The sequence below is a fragment of the Spermophilus citellus genome, assembly GCF_964194105.1.
Source record: "Spermophilus citellus genome assembly, chromosome: X".
Classification (NCBI taxonomy): domain Eukaryota; kingdom Metazoa; phylum Chordata; class Mammalia; order Rodentia; family Sciuridae; genus Spermophilus; species Spermophilus citellus.
The window spans coordinates 16,693,334-16,711,494 of NC_138190.1; the positions used below are offsets into that span (position 1 = coordinate 16,693,334).

The 18,161-nt window shown below is 37.2% G+C and overlaps 1 protein-coding gene across 1 annotated transcript in view; it reads left to right on the plus strand.

Annotated features, from left to right (window-relative positions):
* PHEX (phosphate regulating endopeptidase X-linked) overlaps positions 1–18,161 on the plus strand; it is a 201,883-nt gene that overhangs the window by 20,320 nt on the left and 163,402 nt on the right. The window lies entirely within an intron of this gene.

Here is an 18,161-nt window from a genome sequence, read left to right on the forward strand (position 1 = left end):
GATAAGAAAGTACTAAGAACCAATTATCCCTTATACTGGCCTTGTTACTCCTAATGAAAACTGAGCCCATTATTTTGAATGAGCTTACTACATAAGCTGGGTGCAACCATTCAGAGAAGATTCTAGTTTTCTCAGAGCATGTTGACTCTTTCATGTGGCTATACAGGAAGCAACAAATTGCCAAATTATGCATGCATCACTGTAAGTACATCATTGTATGTGCTCAGGGGTGCTGCATGGAGATTTGAGCTGTACTGAAGACTCTTGAAATGTGAGACGAAATAATTTTACTTGAAAATGTTTCATTTGCTCACATTTTTCCTACTCACATACATTCGAGTGTGGTATATAGATTATGGCAAACAGGGGAAGAAAGTGTCCAAAAATGTTGGCAATTGCCAATTAAGGGATATTCATCTTAAACCTAGAAATAAATAAACTTCTTTCTGATGACTTTATGTGTCTGTAAAACAAATTCACTTTTCTAAATAGCTAGATGAAGTAAGAGACCACAAGAATGGCCCATGTATAAAAGCTTGTGTTCTAGTAGTTCTGGCAATTGCCCCCCCTTTTATGTATACCTTTCCACCCCAGTGCATGTCCTTGTCTTTTTAAAAATATTTTTTTAGTTGTAGATTGACACAATACCTTTATTTTATTTATTTATTTATATGTGGTGCTGAGGATTGAACCCAGTGCCTCATACATGCTAAGCAAATGCTGTACCACTGAGCCACAACCCTGGCCTGATGTCCTTGTCCTTTTGACTCTTACCTGCTCTAAGTATTCAATTTTAAGATCTGATTTCTTTATAGCTTTAATGTAGCTCTTCTTTCATTAGTAGTTCATACAAATAAGTTGGCAAGGTTGATAAATACCAGCTCTATTCATCACATTCATTCTGAGTTGTATGATATTTAATTTGGGGGAAAATACTGATTTTTAATTTTTTTAAATTTTATTTATTTATTTTAGTACTTTATTTATTTATTTTTATGTGGTGCTGAAGATCAAACCCAGTGCCTCATATATGCTAGGCAAGCATTATACCACTGAGCCACAACCCCAGCCCAAATTTTATTTATTCTTTTAAGTTATATATACAGTAGGATGTATTTTGACATATCATACATACATGGGGTATAACTTCCCATACTTGTGATTGAACATGATGTGGGTTCCACTGGTGGTGTATTCATATATGAATATAGGAAAGTTATGTTTAATTCAACTGTCAAATACTGATTTTGAATAGATTGAAATGCACAACATTTAGATTTTACTGATTTGTGAACTCAAGATTATTTACTGAGCATTTTCTTTTTTCTTTGCACCAATTGTTTTCAATTATGAGTAACAGAAACCCCAACTCAAACTGGCTTAAGAAAAAGGAAATATGCTGGCTCATGTAAACAAAAACTCTAGTAATTATGTGGACTTTGTGTAAGGGTTGATCAAGCAGCTGAACCATATCATTAAGGATTACATTTCTTTCTCCACGTACTCTGATGTATACTGTGTCATGCTTCTTTATAGGTTGTTTGATCATGTGATCATTGCTAATGGCAACCAGAATTTACATTTCTTCATTCATATATAGTCACAGGTGTTGTGTTAGACCCATAGAATATAGAAGTATGGAGATTAATAAAGCTTCCAAGATTATCCTCATGGAAACAACAATCTGTACATCACAAAGTACTCCGGTAGGCACTGTAATAAAGTCTCTAGAGTTGTACTGCTCAATACAGTAGCCACTAGCCACATATGGCTTCTGAGTACTTGAAAGGTGGCTAGCAGTAAATGAAATGTATTGTAAATATAAAATATACAGTAAATTTCCAAGACATTAAAAAAATTTTAATCTTTCTCAATAAGTAGGTGAGTTCATGTTGAAATGATAATATTTTAAAATATACTGGGATAAAATATATTATTAAACATTATGTAACTTGTTTCTTTTTACTTATTTAAATGTAGCTACAAGAAAATTAAAAATTACACATGTGGTTTGGATAATATTTATACCATAGAGTGCTGCTCTGGAGTGCTGCCTAGGCCATTAGAAAGGTGAGCTATCTGGGAACAAACTCAATTGGATTTTAGAGCTAGAGAAGGGTCAGCTAACATATATTAGAAACAGTCCCTTACACCATCTCCAGTCCCTCAGTTTTTGTGTCCTTTGTGGCACTTATAAGCATCTGAAGTCATCTTATTTGTATGCTTGTTTACTTGTTCTTGTCACCTATGCCCACCCCAACCCTGCAGATGGTAAACTCCATAAGAACTAGACTGTGTCCATTTTGGACACAGTACCAAGCATAGACCCTGGAACATAGGAAATGGTCAGTAAATACTTATTATACATAGGAGAAAAGGATGTTCCCTGTGTGTGTGGCTGGGTGCAGTGCTGGGGTGGCTGGCTGAGTGAGGAGGAGTGCCTTTTATTTTCTTTTTTCCCCCTCTTCCTATGCCTGGTGCCCCATATGCAGTCCCAGAAGCATCCTGAGATGAAACTGGAGCTGGCCAGTCACAGGAGGGGAAGAGGAATGGCCTGTCATTCCCCATTTATGTTCTTGGCTTCAGGAAGGAAGGACTGGGTTATGGGCAATGAGATAGGCCTTTACTCTTCCAGAACTTCCTGGTTGTGTGATCTTTAACAAGTTACAGATGTGAAAAATAAGAACTTAGAGGATGTAACTCAAGTTTAGGCTCCGAAAAAAAAAAAATTGAGATTCTGTCACTTATCAGTTGTGACCGTGGGCAAGCCACTTCTCTTCGAGTCTGTTTCTTATCTGGCAATATTGTTAGACAAATTCACTGAGATGAGTATAAAGTCTTTTGCACAGGATTCAATAAATGGGATCTATTATTACAATTAATTTCATAAGAATTAAATCAACATTTTCAAAGTGCTTAACAGATAGATAGTGGATGCTTAAGAAATGTTAGCTCCCTAACAAATAAAAATAACTGATACAAAACTTTAAAAGCACTATTGTAATCCTAGTGTTTTTTTTTCCCCAAAGTCTCAATATACCTGTAAATGAGGAAGCTGATCCTGAAAAAGGCAAGCCTGGGGGTTGGTCTTCTGGTGCTATAACAGAATACCATTGATAGGATAATTTATAAATAATAGAGGTTTATATGGAGGCTGGGAAATCCGAGAATCCTAGCTTCTGGTGAGGGTCATAACATGGTGGTGGAAGGGCAAGAAAGCATGAGGGGAGGGGGGACAGAGGGAGAGAGAGGAGGAGGAGGAGGAGGAAGGAGGAAGGAGGAAGGAGAGAAGAAAGAAGAAGAAAAAGATGCAAACAACCAAGATATCTCAATCCCCAAATAATATATCAATTTGTGATGGCAATACCTTCATGGCCTAATCACCTGTTAATGGACCCCTGGTAATAATATTACTGTGGCAATTAAATTTCAACATGAGTCTTTGAGGGAAAATTCAAAGGTATTTGTTCATATTCCCAACTTTAATTGCCAGAACTTGGCCATGACCCTAAACTCTAGAAGGTTTTGATCTGACAACAGCACATTCATGGGGGGAGAGGGCATCATGTGACTTTAAAATCACTCCTATAGAAATTGAGAGAAGAAGAAAGGGGAATTGGTGACATTTTAGGCTGCTCTAGATCCTCTCTAGATGCCACTTAAAATTTTTCTATTAATTTCCCTTTCTTCTCTTTTTTTCCCCTCATCCCTAAGGGATCCACAACTTGGGCCCACAGACCCCCAAGAACACTGTTGATAAAATTAGGGACTTGAATGAGGAAAAAGATGTACCTTTAGTTATGTTAATCTTTGACAGAACTTTAGCATTTTTATTATTCATAAACTTTGACAAAAAACTCCAGTACTATTAGCAGTGCTTGTGACTTTGTTACCAATAGGCCTTAAGGTTATTTTTCTAACCTATTACAGATGTTTCAGGTATTTTGAAATGTTATCTGCTTGCATCACTATTTCAAAATTATAGTAGTGGTTAGACCCAATGTTAGGTCTTGTCATTTAATGAGTTAATGAAGTACTGTGTGTATTATGAATCACACAGTACAAAAGAAAATGTTTTGTTAACTGTTTCTGAATACCTGGTTTCCTTTGTAAAGCTATGTTTACAAAGCCCCAAATCTTTGAACAGTCTACTGTCTAGACTCCTTGGGTAATGAGCACATTACCAGTAGTTAATATGTGTTTCTAAGGATATTAGATGAAGCTGAAGGTTTGTGTTTGGAGGTTTGTGCCAATACCAACTGTTCAACTAGTTAAGTGTAGGCTTTGTGGGATTGCCAATGTCATGGAATAAACATATTTTCAGGTGAAATTACTAAGTATTGCCACATGCCTATCATGAATGCAAGGAGTTAAAGGTCAATTCCCAACCAGAAATGATATAGCTTTTGCCATGGTGCAGTTAAAAATATTTGCAAACAGTACAAATTATTGAAAATAACATACTAAGTAGAGGGTTTATTTACAAGTACAAACTACATGGTGTACAAAAAAAGCAGGCTTGTCTTCCAGTCTTGAAAGACATTGATTATTGGTTGAACTTTGAGGGGTGGAGTGTATCTGGGCTGGGAGGACTGTAAATATGGTGGTGCTGGGAATAAAGTTTCGAGGACAAGGCCCGATACATATGACTTGGCTTGTTGGAATGAGGGAATGAACAGGCCTATTGGGGAAAAATGACAGATGTGAAATGAGTGGATGAAGAATGTTGAAGTCCATTTGCAAGATTTTCTACTTGGGGCAGGGAATGCTGAGGTTTCTGAGAAGCTGAGCAGCACTTCAGCATGGGAATATAGATGGAAAAAAGGAGTGGGAAAGCAGACGAGGGGGCATTTTTGTAGCATAAATATTGCAACACTTGATGAAAGTTTCCTGTGAGTTAGCTTGAATGTTGTAGGAGGAAAGAAACATTTTACTTTAGAAGAGTGTTGGCTAAATTTAGATTCTTTTGACTAAATATAAGTTCTAATGACACAGGATATGTGCATCCTGAGAAAGATGTGTACTCCCAGAATGGTATTTCTCCACCTGCCCACACCCAGGTCCCATTTTGCATGGTTGGCATATACAAGTGTATTTTACTTTGCAGTTGTTCAGGAAGGTTGCATATTTTTGAAAAACCACTTCCTGACAGAGGATGACCATAGGGCAAGGAAAGAACAGTCTCTTGCATTGGTGGTGACAGTTTGGAGGCGTACCCATGTGAGCTTTGGTGGTTACGATTCCTAAAGGTCATTCAAGTAGCCACATGTTCCTGCTGTTGCTTGCCAGAAGATGGAATAATAATAATAATAATAATAATAATAATAATAATAATAATAATAATGGAGCTAATGGGGTTGTGGCTCAGTGGAAAAGCGCTTGCCTAGTATGTGTGAGGCACTGGGTTTGATTCTCAACACCACATATAAATAAAGATCCATCAACAACTAAAATATATTAAAAAAATAATGGAGCTAAGGATGTGGGATTTTTGTGAGAACTTCCAAGGGCATCCAGATTTTGTTGCAAAAGCAGATGATGCACATTTCCTTTGCCTTAGAGAAAAGGGTGAATCCTTATTTAAAACAAACAAACAAACAAACAAACATGTTTTTAGTTGTAGATGGGCACAATACCTTTATTTTGTTTATTTAGTTTTTTTTTTTTTTTTAATGTGATGCTGGGGATCCAACCCAGTGCTTCATGCATGCTAGGGAAGCATTCTACCACTGAGCCACAACCCCAGCAATCTAAGTTTTACCATCCTCCGAATTGGGCAAAATTAGGACACTGGGAAAAAAAAGTTGGTTGTATGCTAAAGTGCATGGCAGGACTGAGTTGAAAATTCATACTGGGCTGGGGATGTGGCTCAAGCGGTAGCGCACTCGCCTGGCGTGCGTGCGGCCCGGGTTCGATCCTCAGCACCACATACCAACAAAGATGTTGTGTCCGCCGAGAACTAAGAAAAAATAAATAAATATTAAAATTCTCTCTCTCTCTCTCTGTCCCCCTCTCTCTCTAAAAAAAAAAAAAATCATACTTATGTTTCCAAACTCCCAGATTAGATGGCCTTAGTTTTGTTCTTGCCATCAACCCTGAGACCTTTTCAACTGCATCTGAAGGTATGGGTGGGTCAGGCATCTTAGCAATGTGGCAGAATCCCAGTTTCTCCCCTGACTTACTACTAATGGAGGATATGTCTGCTCATCACTATGAAGTGAGCCTTTAATAAATTAAACAAACTCTAAGAGTGCATCCCACAGAGAAGGGCCTAACAGAGCCAGGTATTTCATAGAGGTGACCTTATTTAATAATACCCTTGCTTTCCATTTGTTGAGCTCCTCTCTAAACTGAGCTTCTACCATGCCTCTAAGCTATACAATTTATTGTGTTTTGCAGATGAGGGAGACACCAAGCAGTACAATAACTTGTCCAAGATCACACAGCTAATAGGCAATGGAATCAGAATTAGAATTCAGGGCATTTGGCCCTTAGCACCTGGTGAAAGCCCTAAAATCTAAGAATGTGGTATTATCCTCATTTGGCATTTGTGAAAACTGAGGTTAAGAGAAGCAAAGTAATTCATCCATATTCACATGGATAGTGGCCTATAAAGGTAATGTTGTTCAAGAAATAGAGTGTGTCACAAATGGAAGTCATATGTTACTTTGTTTTCTAGTAGCCATATTAAAAAAGCAAAAATGAATCAGTTGAATTTATGCATTTTATTTAACACAATATATCTCAAATTGTCATTTCAACATGTAATCAGTATAAAAACTTATTCATGAGACATTTTCCATTCTTTCTTTCCTACCGAATCTTTGAAATCTGGTGCATATTTTATCCTGGTTCCACATCTCCATTTGGACCAGCTGTGTTCCAAGGGTTCAATAGCTGCACATGATTGCTGACTTCTGTACTGGGCAAGGCAGTTCAAGAGCAGTAGTTCTTAACCATGTCTACATGGTGGAATCACCAGGGAGCTTAAAAACACAGATGCCTGGGGCTGACCTCAGATGTTCTGATGTAATTGGTCTGTAATTTCCATTTGTTGAGCCTGGGCTCTGGGATTTTTAAAAAAATATTTTGTTTTAGTTATAGTTGGAAACAATACCTTTATTTTATTTTATTTTATATGGTGCTGAGGATCGCACCCAGTACCCCACATGTGCTAGTGAGTGCTCTATCGCTGAGCCACAACCCCAGTCCTTTTTTTTTAATTTTAATAGTTTTAGTTGTAATTAAAGTAAACTCATATCCTTCTTTTGTGGGTTTTTTGTTGTTGTTGTTGTTTGTGGTGCTGGGGATTGAACCCAGGGCCTTGTGCATGCAAGACAAGCACTCTACCAACTGTGCTATATCCCCAGCAGGGGCTCTGGGATTTTTAACCACCCTCCTTCTCTACCCCACAACCCACCAGATGATGCATAAATGAACCAAGTGGAGAAATGTAGCCATTGTCCGTTGGAGAAGGTTCTGTGAGTTTTGTGAAATGAGAACCCTTCAAAACAACCAAGCTGGCAGCATGCTTTGCTAGTTGACATTAAAGAATGCCAAGCAATGCCCTAGCTAATTTATTAATTTCTCTCAATTTACATTTACCGACATTTTGGCCAAGTCCCCAGAACAATCCAAGAAAAAAAAAGAGTTTTTATTTTTTGTTCCTCTGATCTACACATTGGTCTGGATACACACCAATGAAAGTAAATTAAGACATAAATTTCTATTCTTTTAATTAAGGTTAAAGGTGTTGGTGTCAGTCTGGAACCTCTGAGCTATGGAGAAGAGGAACTTGGGGTTTGAAAGCTGCAGGCCTCTGCCAGAATGAAATAAGTCTTGTGGGGAATGCGTGGGAGGTGCTGGGTGAGGAAAGGAGGCAATTGTGGTTCCTGCTGAGGTCTGAAGACTGAATAGCCCACTGTGTCTCATAATGTTCTTGAAGCTGCTCTTGCCAGCGACCTCACGCCCAGATCCGCACTCAGCCAAACTTGTATTTCTGCCCCTGAGACCTGAATGTGAAACCCACTATTCAGGAATTAAAACATCTCACCCAGAGGTTCAGTTGTCCTTAAAATGCCTTTGGCGTCATTTGGAATAATTTTTATATTGGTGTCTTTTATTTAAATCCAAATACAGCTTCAATATTCCTGGCATATTTATTATTTCCCTGAGTGAAAATACTGAGTCTTCTGAGGTAGTAACTCTTTAGTTAGATGCAGTATTTTTGGTTATATTTATTTTACATAAAATTAAGCCAGAAAATACACAAACATTGCAGTCTTCCACAGCCTTAACAAAATTAATACCATATTTTATTGAATCAAATATATTGCCAGCTGTAAGATGCACATTATTTCACATATGCTAAGAATAAGCTATTATACAAGGCATTCTTTTTATGTATTTTATTTTTTTAAGTTGTCAATGGATCTTTATTTTATTTCTTTGTATGCAATGTTGAGAATCAAACCCAGTGCCTCACACATGCTAGGCGAGCGCTCTGCCACTGAACCACAACCCCAGCCCTACAATGCATTCTTATCACATGGAATTTCTATTTTGTGTTCATTGAAGGAGTTCTTTTAGCCATATGTAAATATTAATTTCTATTATATATTATTATTTTACATCCACTAAGAAGGAGAAAACAAGTAAAGAAGATTGGTTTAGGTATTCCTAATACTTCTTTCCAGATTTTTAAAAAATATTGAATCATCAGTGTTTTGGTTTTCCTACAAAATGTTGTCCTCTTTCTCAAGAGCTGTGATTCAATATTTCTTGAAAAATCTTTTTCTTCCCCATTTGTCTCAGGGATTTCCCTCCAAGAGGGCCCTTTAGGAAACGCAGTAAGTTATTATTTCATTGTCAGTGAAATCTTTCTGAAGACAAGGCAAACAGTTGATTTTTGCAAGAAGGTTTTTTATTGGTTCTTTTTAGTTATATATGATAGTAGATTCCATTTTGATGTAATTATATAAGTATGGAATATATCTTATTCTAATTAGGACCCCATTCTTCTGGATGTACACTATTGTGAGATTCATTGTGGAAACTTATGTCAGATTAATTCTGCTCTTCTTTCCTTTTCCTATTCCCTCTCCCTTCCCTTCATTACCCTTTCTCTAATCCACTGAAATTCTATGCCCTGCCCTCCTTATTGTGAGTTAGCTTTTACATATCAGAGAAAGCTTCAACCCTTTTCTTTTTTTTTGGAGATTCACTTATTTCACTTAGCATGGTAGTCTCCAGATCTATCCACTTACTTGCAAGTGTCAAAAAGTTATTGTCCTTTATGGCTGACTAATACTCCATTGTGAATATGTACCACATTTTCTTTATCCATTCATCTGTTGAAGGGCACCTAGGTTGGCTGCATAACTTAGCTATTGTGAATTAAGCTGCTATAAATATTGATATGGCTGTGTCATTGTAGTATGCCGATTTTAAATCCTTTGGATATATACTGAGAAGTGGGCCACAGTTTACCCACTCTGTACCCAACTCATTTGAAGTGCTGACTCTAAGCATGACTATTATCAAGTTTGTGCCATAGGTGGGTAGTGGCAAATACATTGTCCCTGTGCCCTATGAAGGTTTTAAGATGGATTCCAACTTTAGAGAACTTAAGATGTGAAAAATGTTCATCTCAGAATTGATGAAATATGGTATATGCAATATATTTCATATAGTCCCCAAATGCTTGTCATCTCTACCATGCTTATGGACTTTAAACAATTTGACTGAGACTTACCTGATGCTCTCACCTCACATACTTTGGATTTAGTATAGGATGGTATAAAAGTAACACTCCCAACTTTCTTCTTCTATTCACTCCAGCCACAAAACTGCTTTTGTCCGGGTCATGTCAACCTTGAATGTTCACATGAATCACCTGGGAATCTTGTTTACATGTAGGTTCTGATGCAATAGGTGTGAGAAGGGACTTGAGGGACTGCAGGTTTAGAAAGGTTGCAGTCTGCTAGTCTGGAGAATGCATTTTGAGTAGCTGAGCTTTTGTACATCTAAGGACACAGTATGTTGTGGAAGAAATTCATTACCTTTCTGAGGTGCAGATATTTTAGTTTTTTCTTCCATCATATAATTTTGATGAAAACCTATGTGTTGCAAATATCATTGTATTAGGGGAATGGAAAAATTTCTTAGGATGAAAAAAAAAGAAAAGAATAATTTTCATCTTGTAATACACGAAAGGAATTTCTTCTCCTTAATTTGTTTTCTGAAAGATTTGTTCATTTCATTTTTCTTTGCTTTCCTCCTCAAAAAACTTGGGAAACTTGAATTTACTAGGAAATCTGCTTGTAATTGCAGATTAATAACCTACTCATTAATACCACATTAGTTCATTGTGATTAATAGTATCTGTGTGAATGCTTAATGAATTAGTAATGATGGACTATTTGCTTTAAAGTGTCAAGAGAACATTGTAAAAAGGCACTACCCATAACAGGAAAATTAATTATATGCTGGTTGGATAATAGCTTGTCACAAATAAGATACGTTTGTTTGGAAAATCTCATTGGTGTCGATATTTGCACAGTGGGGGGTACTTTTAAAACATTCATGGACTTTTTAACTTATAAAATGAGAAGGGAATTTTATATTCATGAGCAGTTATGATAGGTGTGGGATCTGATATTTGTGAAACATGTGCAAATCTACTCACAAGTTTTCTTGCTAAACAGAGACTTCCTATAGTGGCTGTTTAGATTAAGTTCCAAATTGAACTGCTTTTGATCCCTGCTGCTCTATTCTGAATTCAAAAATTCACTTCCCCAAGACCCAAGCATTTCTTTTTTTAATTTTTTAGATGTCAATGAACCTTTATTTTATTTATTTCTTTTTATGTGGTTCTGAGAATTGAACCCCGTGCCTCACACATGCTAGGCAAGTGTTCTACCACTGACCCAAGTGCTCTACCACAACCCAAGCCCCCGAGCATTTCTTGATACTAATTTTATTCCTTTAGAGGAATAAATCATTTGTTTCCACCATTGTTCTTCAGTCTAACTCTGTGACATCGGCAACCATCCGTGTTTATTTCTGTCTTTGCCCTACATCTGAGGAAGTGAAGGTCAAGGAAATGATGTGACTTGCCCAAACCAATCCAGCCATATAATTTGTCCCCCACAGATTATGGGTCTACTATTCAGATGTCTCCAATTTTAACCCAGGCGGAAAGAGCTACAGGAGCCAAGGCCCTGTCCACCTGGTGCCTTTGAGGAAACCCAAGAAGCCCAGTGTGATTGGAGCTCCTAGTTGGAAGGGAAGAAGGTCAAAACACAAAACTGAAGAGCGGGGCAGTAGTCACAGCACACAGGTCTTGTAGGCTGTGTAAAGATTTTAAACTCTATCCTAGGGCAATGGGAAGCCATTTGTAAATGTCATGTCAAGGGACATGATGAGTGATGCATTTTGCCAGAGCATGCTGGCTGCCTGTGGAGAATGGCTTGGAGGTGGTAGTTGATGTATTGCAGACCAGTTCAACAGGTCCCATCATGCCCATTTGTTTTCTGCCTTGGCATCCAAACATAGGTAGAGTTTGTCTTTCTTGTGGCAAAAAACTCCAAAGCATTATTAATTATCCTTTTCTCTGTTTTCTCCTTAGGTCAGCAGGAAGGGTCATTGTCTCTTTTCTGTTGCTCCTTGTTTCTCTGAACTTAGGAAATTCATGCACATCTAGTCATAGAGCAGAGTCTGTCAGGCAAGCCATCGCTGTAGCTGGCAGACTGGTTAGTTAGTTCTTGTCCTCCCAGCCCTTTGCCCCTTTGGGTTTACTGTCTGCCACAGGTTCTATTGCTTCCTTTCTTTGAGGGGAGAGGATCTGGGTAGAAAAGCAAAGATCCTCGCCCCTAATCCCTTACTGTCAGAAACCTAATTCTAGAGGGACAATCTTCCTTGACCACACAATGTGGTTTGAACAGCCAAGAATAGAACCCCTGCATCTCTCACCTCCTCATAGAAGGTGGGAGTGAAAACAGGGGTTAGTTGGGAAGTGGCTTTTTAAACCTATGTTTACAGTGTTTTGATGCTGTTTTCATAGATGAGGGAGGAATGAAGAAGTCTGGAGCTCAGATTTTTTAGGATTTCAGGGATGCAATGTTTATCCCATTCTTCCTCCTTTTAGGGTGTGGCATAAGCTGGAATTGAAAATAGATGCCCTGTGTTATTTTTTTCTTTTTCACTTTGAAAGTCTTCCTGGCATAGTGCAGACTCCCCTGCCTCCTTGAACCAGATAATCAACCCTTACCCCTATTGCATTTCCCTTTTAAGAAAGTAACTTTTAAAAACTGAGTTGACAGAACTGAGAAAGTCACTTAGACCCAAATGGGACAATGCAAGGAAAGTGTCTCCAAAATAAAATGAATTATTTAGAGCCCTGAATAAAGAATGTTGATACTTAATTTAAATGGAGCTATAGGGTGAGGAAATGAACAAAGAAAGGCCAAAAGCTCCTTACTTGATTTGGGGTGGTGTAGGCTTAGTGGAAGAGGGAAGCTAGGCTAGTACTATTTCTTGAAATTCTAGCCAAACAATAAAAGACTGGTGAATGTTTATGGTTTCAAGTAGTGGTTCTCAAAGTGTGTTCCCTGGGCCTGCAGCATTAGTGTTACCTGGGAATTTATTAGAAATGCAAAATCCAGGATCCTACCCCAAATTGACTAAATCAGACACTGTGCAGGAAAGACCCAGCCATCTAGGCTTTAACAAACTCTCCTGATGATTCTGATGCCTAAAAGTTTGGAAACCATTGACTTAGACTAGAATATAATGTGAAGTAAAGCCTTGTGAACCAACTAACTTTGAAGCTAAAGCTCCAACCTCACCAAGCTTCCCACCTCTGACTAGATGCCTCAGGAGTCTGTCTCTGGTCATAGGATGACAAGGCAAAGAGGATAGATGGCTTGGTACAAAGTCATTCCATTGCTACAAAAACAAGACTTGAATAACCAGGGAGGGCCTTCCTTTTTCCAGTTAGAGTTGAGGGATCTATTGGGAAATTCCATGAGGAATTCTTCCCTCTGGTTTAAATACTAGGAACCTTGTTCTTTCACAGGAAAGGAATTTTACTGGGTATCTGAGGGTTAAATGAGCAGGAGTCAGAGATCTGGGTACAGATCCAGGATCTACCTCTTACCAGCTGAGTTTCCTTGGATAAGTTTTTGCAGTTTTGCTTTTACCTATAGAGGGGGATTAACAATATGCACCTCTTAGGGTTATAAGGGTTATAAGTGAGGTCATGTACAATGTGCCTGGCACAGAGCAAATGCTTAATATATGAATGTTATCATGACTGGGTCCTTGGATATATCAGGATTGCTCAGGAAAAACCATTGCAAGGAGTATAAACCAGATGCGGCTTTTGCCTTGTAATGTTAAGATGGCTGAAATAGGAGGCAAGAAGAAAAGATAGCTCGATTTTTTACTACAGAAAAAAACTGAAGATGGATTTTAATTACTTAAATTTAGGCATAGGCTTTATATTGAAATATCTCTTACAATACAGATTATCTAAATAGGAAAGCTATTTTTCTGAGTTAAAAATATCATATTAGAAGATTAACTGTAATGCTGTGCTATCAAAGAGCACTGCTAAAATTTAAAGTATAACCTTGATAAGTGTAATCCTTATAAATTAATTCACTTATAAGTGAACATAATAAAAGAGTTACTTACCATTAGAGTTTTGTAGTATCTGGCAGTTTTATAAAATTTATTTTATTATGGACAAGAGGTCTTCTGTGTTAAAAGGAGGATATTTTTATGTTATTTGGTAACCCATGATTTAGATTGATGAGTTAGAGGTTTTTAATTCCTTGAATATCATCTCTGCCCTCTTTCTTAAGCTGAGGCTAACCAATAATTATCATTTATAAGATGATCATAAAAATGGACATAGAAAATAATTCTGACAGTTTTTCTCCCTGTAGTTAGGTGGGAGTTTTCTAGAAGAATGAGAAATATCAGCTCTTATTGTCTTTTCAGTATGTCAAACAGACTCAGTTAATCCCATGCTTGACTGGCTGTGGGCTGAGAACTGTAAAGCTGAGTGTCACACAATTTGTGGAAAAATATGAGGGTTATGGGATTCACAGACCATGACTTAGTTAACTTGAATTTTATTTTTTAATGGGAATAACAACGGGCTTTGCAAGCTGATTTAGAGTCTCCAGATTTAACTGCATAAGGGTTTAATACCCATGCAGTGTGAGTTAGAAAAATGAAAATTTTTAGTACGGTAAATAAACCCTGGAGCCTGGAAACCAAATTGAAGTCTGTAGCTTAGAAAATCAACAAAGACTAAAAATAGTAAGATTAGAGGTGATATTCAAGCATGGACCATCCAAAGGTGGTTTTTAAGTACCACCAAAGGAGAAAGCAGGCCATGCTATGATAAGCTTTCAAAAATATATAGGTCTAGAGAACATTCTGTTCATTATATAGGTATGGAAGCTTAAAATATAGATTTTGCTTTCTAAAGTTTTGATTTCCCATGTTCTTTCTTTCACAAGAATTAAGAGGGTACTCCCTTTAATTTCCAAAGGAGAAGAGTTGGCATAATTTATATGGAATTGAGAATTTACTTTGGTGATATTGATATGAAGGTTAAATGCAGTTGCTGTTTTCATTCAGCAAAAATTGAGCAAACAACTCTAGCATTCACTGGTCTCTTAGCAAACAGCCAGAGGATTCCCTTCAGAGCAGGTAAAGAAATATTGCAGGACCAGGAGAAAGAACACAAAAGAAGAAGCTTTGTAAGATTTTCTGTGTGATCAAGCTACCTCATTCACATTATTAGCATAACCCCAAGTTTATTGGTAGAATTTTGCTCATATCCTAAAACTTTGTACATGTGGAATTAAAAAATAAATAAAAATAGTCAGGCAGGTCCTACACATTGCAGAAACATCAAATGACTGACCTGAGCTGCATGCACATGACTATTACTGAACTCATGACAAACCAGGACACTATAAAGTCCTCAGGAATCTGAGCCTTCCTTTGGAATTTTCTTTTAATCTTCTAGAGTGCTCAATAAATGCCCTTTTTTAGTAGGAAGAGTGATTTGAGGGAGTAGGACTGATGATTTTCTCTTGACTGCTGAGGGTAAAGGAAGTAGAATGCCAAGTATCCCCCAACCTCAGTAGAGAAGAGCAGGGCATTGGGAATGAGTGATTCAAATGAGACAATTGGTAAAATTAAACTTGGGTATTCTAAGAACTGGTGTTCATAAAAACAGATGAAGTCTTGGATATCATTGCATGAGGCAGAGATTGGAATGTGAAAAAAGGAAGTTAGAATGTTAGCATGTTAAGGATAATACTGATCGTAAGATGAAATATTTAAGTAGTCAGTCTGGCTTCTCATAGTTTCTTTTCAGTTGGGTGAAAAATTCTGTCTCTGAATTTCCTTGTCAGGAATTCATCTTAGCAAACATTTATTGTATACCAGCCATGCCAAGCTCTAGGCCCTGGTTCTTTAAAGAGGAATGTGACCCAGCCTCTGCTCAAAGATATAATCTGTTGAATAGAGAGTAGCCATTGTTAATGCCAGTTTTTCACATCAGAATATTTTTTATGATATTATTTGATATGTAATGATGAAAAATATATTCTTTATTAAAATTCTCACATGCTGTGCTGGGTTTGTGGCTCAGTGGCAGAGTGCTTTCATTGCACATGTGAGACACTGGGTTTGATCCTCAGCACCACATAAAAACAAATAATAAAAAAAAACAAAATAAAGATATTGTATTCATGTATAACTAAAATTTTTTAAAAAAATTCTCACATGCTTCATTCCCTATGAGGACAGGTGTGTGTTACAAAGGCAGGGCTGTTTATATTATGTGCAAAAAGAAATACCAGATAGACTGTAGATCTAAAATGAAAACTATCTTCATGACTTTGGGATGAGCAAAGATTTTTAAAATAGGACACAAATTATAGCAACTATGAGGGCAAAAAATGGACAAGTTGAACTACATTAAAAGAAAAAGTGTCAGTCCCTCACAAGATACCATAAGAAAATTAGTTCTAATAGAATGGGAAAAGGTGTCACAATACAAATGTCCTTCTGTACACAGAGTGGCAGCACCTTGAGCTCATGTAAGGTCTTTGGCCACCAATATCCTGAGTAGGAAGGAGAAAAAGAGACATAGTTAAGGAGGAAATACTAGAAACAAGCTTGATTGCTTTCTAATTTTGTGTGTCATTAACTTGGCCCATAATCCTGTCTAAACCACCACTTATTTTAAGATGAAGTCTTCCTGTGCATTAAATCTTTAAAATCCTCACCAAAACCTGTAGGTACATTCTACTATATAAATTTACATATGAAGAAATCTAGGCTTAGGGAGATAAAAGACCTTACTCATTTTCAAGCAGTAACTGGAACTTAAGTCTATATGATTTGAAAGCTAATCCTCTTGGCATGTCTATTATGCTGCCTTATATTTTTGAGACAAATCTTATTTGATAGAGCATAATGAGGAAAAGAAAAATAATATATGTGATATTCAAATTTGATGTTCAGAAGGACTTCTCCAACCATTCCTTTTCTGTTGTAATATGGTAAGGATTGAGGGAGGGATGTTGAGAGATCCTCCATGAAACAACACAGGCTAGGTTGGAAATTCCCCTATATGGGTGACCCATGAGCCCTTCTCAACACTTTAGGGACTTTTTAATTACTCAAGTAATTGCCTGTGATAGGCAGGCTTTGTTTTCTGCTTATTAAACAACTCTCCAGGCTAGATTTTATTTCTCTTACCACTAATTCATATTCAGAGATATATAAAATGAATGCTGCCAACTGATTGCCACATCACTGTCCGCATATCAATGTTCCCCTGCCTGTTTGGATACAGAGAGAAAGAAAGGAGAAGGGAAGGAAAGGAGTATTACAAGGAAACTGTGATGGCTGGATCCATTTTAAAAGCCAAATTCTGTTATGGAAACCAGAATTTTGACATGCATTAATTATTTGTATTTGTGCATGGTTAGGATTTGGGGATTGCCCTGCTTAGCTTATGTGTGTCCTCTTTTTCTCTTCTTGTGATACATGGCATGCCTTGAGAGCATACTCAGGTAAATATTTAATAATTTTAGTTCTTTTTTTTTCCTGTGATTTGATTTTGGTCCCTAGCACACTCATGTTTGTAGTCTATGGAATGTTTATACCATCAGAAAATGATTGCAACCCTAAATGAAATTTGGACCACTTATTTCTTTATTTTTTTAGTTGTAGGTGGACTCAATGTCTTTATTTCATTTTTATGTGGTGCTGAGGATCGAACCCAGTGCCTCATGTGTGCTAGGAAAGCACTCTACCACTAAGCCACAATCTCAGCCCCTTGGACCACTTATTTCTGAATGTGTCTCCACAATAGTCTAATGATGGTAATGTTTGTGTAAGCAATATGGTGGAAAGGCACATGATCTGATTTGAATGGGAATATATGTGGATATGATTTTAGAGCTTTTTGTTTACTTAAAAAAGTCCTTTCTTTATCTTTGGGGCTTTATCTTTTATTGCTATGACGATACATGAGAAAGAAACACCAAACAAGCTGAAATAATTGAAAATGCCCACATCTAACCTAATTTATCTTGCTGGAATCTATTTAGTTATGTGGACTTGTTTTACATTCAGATGCTTATTAAAAAACTGGACAGAAGCTGTGGATTGCATTTTTTTGAGATGTAGTTTGAAGTTCCAGTTTAGAAATATATACCTCTTCAGGGAATATATAATTATTTATTAATATGATTAGGATTGTACATTGTGTCTTGAAGCTATTCAGAGAACTGTAGGAACATCTGTTGTACTGTGATTTTGGAGGCTGTTAGGTTGTTTCCCCAAATGCCTTGACAACAGCAGTTCGACATAGTTGGAATAGGCAGTGCCACAGTGCTTCAGTCTCCATCGGGATTTTTTCAGCTTGGTGTCATGTTGAAAAATTGATACGCTCAAGTAAGTTTGAGGTGCTCTTTTTTTTGGCAAAGGTTTGTTTTCATTGAGTCCTGGCTTTCCTCTTTCCTTATTTAATGCAACAGTGACAACTGTCATTTCCCAGATTCATGTAACAGTATTATTAGTGATCTTATAAATAGAAAATCATTTTCCAGGTGGGCTTG